Raw genomic sequence first — 5,000 nt, 5'->3', positions numbered from 1 at the left:
AATGCTTTTCTTGCGTATTCTTGATAAACCAGTGTTTATATATAGATGTAGGAAGATTTGTTTGGGAAGTAAGAAGTTCCCTTGACATCTCTTCATCTGTAAAGAATTGTCGATGTGAAAACACAGAGACAAAAGGCTGATCTTTGAATAGGAAAAAGAGTGGATCCACGGGGTCCCAAATGAATTGGCTTATTCGAAAAAAGCCCTGTTCTTTGGAAGATCTATCTCGTGTCTGGTACTGCATGGTTCCACCCTGCAAGAACTCTGAATCATTCTCTTGAAGCTCATCCTCTTCATCATAAATGATCCGCTTGTCCCGAAATGACCTGGCCCAATAGGGAAATCCCAAATTATTGGGCCTTTCAATACAATCAAATAGAAAGCCCCAAGGGCGCCATATTCTAGGAGCCCAAACGATGTGATTGAAAAAATCCTCCTCTATCTGTTGCGGGTCGAGGACTCCTCCCCCTTCTTCAAACTCCGATTCATATTTTTCATAGAGAAATCTCTGATCAACGATAGAATAAGATCCATTTTGAATCCTATTTAAGGGATTCCTTGGTTCGGACCGAAGAAGCAATGTCACTCGATCCTTATCAAATTGACTGCAATCTTTTTCTGTACGTGAGGATCCCACCAGAGCGCCTTCTACTTCTAATAGGCCATGAACTAGATCATAATTCTTCTCAACGAGTCCATAAGATGTGATCCCATTTTTTTCATCAGGTCCGGGTAGAGACCAAAGGTCTTGAGCGACCGATCCGGCAGAACAACTCAAAAGGTAAAGAAGTATCGTTAATTTCTTCATACTCGTTCCAAGTTCGAAGTACCATTTGTACAAATAAGAATCCCCCCCGTCACATGATTTCTTCTTCATATAGATAGATATAGGATCTATGGAGCAATTACTTAGAAGTACATTTTGTGAAACAGCCCTTCCTATCTGATAGAAAAGGATCCCATGATCCTGAACCGATCTTACCTGAGATCGGAAATCCCAAGTTTGTCTATGAAGAACAGAACTAATTATATTAGTGTCTATGATGGATTTTTTTTGTATAATACTAATCGATAGGGCCTCATTGTTAAGTGCTACAAGATCTCGTACATTTGAACCCATCGTCGTGGACCCGAATCCATTAGTATGGGACATTTTCTTTTCCAAGTGAAATCCCCTAGTATATGAAAGAGTGAAAAAGTGTTTTCGTTGTTGTGGAATAAGAAGCCTTCGTATCTTAATGCATGTATTGAATTTATTCGGAGCTATTAGAGCTGGATCTACTTTTTGGGGAATATGAGTCGAAGCAATAACAAGAATATTTCTAGTGGAACATCTTTCACAATCCCTGGAGAGATAGTTCACTAAAAGACCGAGGGATAAGTAATTCGACTCAGTCACATCCAGATCATGAATGTTAGGAATCCATATTATGCAAGGAGACATTGCTTTTGCTAATTCGAAGTGAAAGGTGATATAAAATCGGTCTATTTCTGGCATCATATCCATAGTTAGCGTATTCATCATAGTTAGAAGCTCCAGCTCCATATCAAGGTCACGGTCGATATCGTCACTATCGTCACTATCATCAATATCGTCACTATCATCAATATCGTCACTATCATCAATATAGTCACTATTATCAATAAGAAAACCCTTAGGCTTGTTATCCAGGAACTTGTTCAGAAATACTGTAATGAAAGGAACATAGGAGTTTGTCGCTAGGTATTTGACCAAATAGGATCGTCCAGTTCCTATAGAACCTATCACTAAAATACCCCTACTAGGGGGAGGTAGGGCTAAGCGGAGCGAAAAGGGTTTTCCATGAGATGGGAAATGCAAACTATTAGCCCCCCACAAGGTGTGTGAATAAGTAATTGTCTGATAATTAGCAAGGAATATACGTCTTTCTACTAAACAGGATGTATTGAATTCATAAATCATTAGATACTTTTTTTGAATGTCAACTAAGTATCGTAAGTAAATTGCTCCCGGTTGTTCACTTATTTGATAACCAGAGTTATTCTTTGATAAAAGATCACTATGAGTAAGACTCAATAGAATTTGATCAATCCTTTTTTCTGTTGTTAAGGTAGAAAACTGAACCAAGAATTCTTTTTCTTTATCATCAATCGAATCAGTGTTCGAGACCCAGGATTCTATTTGATCATCAATCCAATCACCATTCACGTTTTTTATTTTTCTTATCAAGGAATAGATTGCTTTACTTGGATGACTTAGATGTCTCGTATTTCTCGAAAAAGCGATTCGATTGATGGGATTTGGTATAATACTTATGAGATCGATGAGATTCCAATATTTATTCTTAGAACGTATGGATTTGACCCCATAAGCGGGACCACCACCCCATAGCATGTTGCTACCAAAAGCAAAACTCCGTATTTCTTCTAGAGAATCTCCTAATTGTTCCAGAGCAACTAGAAAGATATTCTTTAACCAGAAAGAATTCAGTTCAGATGTAGGATACCTATCCAGAAGTTTTCGCAACTCAATCATGTATGATGGAATCATCAAAGATTTTACCTTTTCGAACTCTGTCTGTAACTCACTATAGACTCGAGAAACAAAGAGAAGATGTGTACGAACGAGATATCCAGCAACAAGGAGAAGGAAAAGGATTGAATAGAAGAACTCCTGAACATTTAGCGATCTCAGATGTGTCGATATCAATAGTAACTCATTATTTCGATGAGTCATTTCTTCGGACAGAAGAAGATTATGGAAACAATTACCCGGAATCTCACTTATCAGATTCCATTGTGGAAGACACAATGGAATCTGACGAATTCGCCATAATATATCTGACCCATGCATAATATCATGAAAAATGGATACAAATTTTTGGCTGCTACTTAGTATCGGCAATAGGTCTGAAAAAGTATCTAAAAATATGAAATTTAGATATTTGTACCCCGTCGAGGTAAGGAACCATGGTATATATGTTTGGAATAGATTCCATTTTGAGAGAGTTGAAAAAACACTATCTTGTTGAAAGGTTCTATACATCTGACCTTTCTCAAGGCATTTTTGTAGACAAGAACTCCGTTTTTTCCTTTTTTCGGATGGTAAATATTTCTCAGAACATGGAGTGTGAATCCAACCCATGTTTGAATTGAAATTGAGATACTGATACAAGTTCTTCCCTTCTGAATCAGGTATATTCATATCTGAAAGAGGTTGACAATAAGTTTTTTCAAAATGGACTATTTGTCCCTCTGTTAGAGGTGTTCCAGAAATGTCTGCGATCGAGTAAATAGCTCCACGAACGAATGGATCGTATCGAATTGGAAAATGGAAAGATTTGTAGAAGTTATACCCTTCGTCGCCACTTTGCGGAAAATCGTTAGGTATCAATATGTTAGATACCTGTAACTCGATTGGTGAAATAGTATCTCTCTTCAAAAAAGCATGTTTTTTTTGACCATCGCAAAAAGAAAAGATTTTGTTGCGAATGAACAAGATTTTGAGGAATTGTCCATACGTAAAATCATAATTATTGATACGGGCCTTTTCCACATAAAAAGGGAATCTTTTGTTACAATAGAAGCAGAAGTGATATTGATTATTCAAGAATCGAAGTCGATTTGCTTTATAAAAATAGTATATCAATGAACTTCTATGAAATGGTTTCACGGGATTCAGCCAATTGTCTGGATCGTGGGATATCATTGAGAAATAGGAATCTGTGTTATCAAAAGATTTCCTGCGATTCTTTCTAGTATGGAATGAGTCAATCATCCACTTTGGTATCTTATTGAACAAAAATGGTGATATTGTTCCTCCATTGATCAAGAATTTCGATTTTTGGGAAGTATCTTGGTCATCCAATAATAAGGGTTTCCTTTTTTTCAAATGAAAGATTTGAAGACCTATTGATTCTAATAACTGATTACAGAGTGGATCATTCGGACCTTTCAATTCATAGATGTGGATCTCGGACCTATGAATGGGGATACCCCCAAAACTCACAAATAAAAAAGAAGGAAGTGAGTTAGACAAAAAGAGAAGAAACTTGGGCAAAAAAAGAAGTAACTTGGACAAAAATAAACAAAGTGACTTAGACAAATCTTTTTTGTCGATAACCTCAGACCAATCAATCGAATATTGATTAATATGTAATCGATCGAACACTACTTGAAAACGGCTATTCTGCTCAGAAATGAAATAGTCCAAATGTTCCTGGAAATTCTTGCTCCCATTGGACCATTTGTATCTATATACATTAGGATCCCAATTCATAGATCTCTCCGTTCGAGAAATCAAAATAAGAGGATCGAACCACTTCTTCTGACTCTTTTTCAAATTTGATAAATGTTGGTTGATCGTGTATTTCATTCTAGTTCGATGATTCAGAGTATCATTTCCTATTTGATACCTTTGAATTCCATATTCGAAGTTGCAATTGAATCGATTCAATACATTTCTTATGTAACCATGGGTGCTATATTGGATTTGAATCAGATTTCGGATCAATCTATATTGATTGACTGCCTCCATTATGTTGTTGCTAGCAAATACAACTATTTTAGGTTTTGGATCTTCCACATTATTTCCGCAAGAGGTCTGGACCCATTTTTTTATGATCCTTCGATAAAAAGATTCATTCTCTTCATAAAAAAGAGGAGGTAGAACCAATAAAGAGTGCTTTTTCGATTCATCCCTGGAGTTCAATAACTCATTCAAGAAATGTTTTTGATCCAATCCGGAGGAATCCATAGAAAAATCAAATTCCTTATGATACACCAGATCCGGCTCGGTTATTGATAGAGTGAATAGATCTGCCATTTCTTGAAATATATCTTCTGATTCAAAATCGTGGTGTAACGTGTATCTCCCCCTGTTCCGGTCATGGAATAGATGAAATAAACCCCAAAATGGATTTTTGTTCAAGAATGAAATCTTATTGGAACTGTCCAGTTCACCCTTTGGAACCATATCACATCCTCGATAGGATGAAATAGGATGAATTGAGACGGTATTT

This window comes from Vigna unguiculata, unplaced genomic scaffold, assembly GCF_037176805.1.
Source record: "Vigna unguiculata cultivar grain cowpea cultivar isolate G323 ecotype 2 unplaced genomic scaffold, ASM3717680v1 ptg000133l, whole genome shotgun sequence".
In the NCBI taxonomy this organism is placed as follows: Eukaryota; Viridiplantae; Streptophyta; class Magnoliopsida; order Fabales; family Fabaceae; genus Vigna; species Vigna unguiculata.
Note: the sequence above shows the minus strand (reverse complement) of the source record.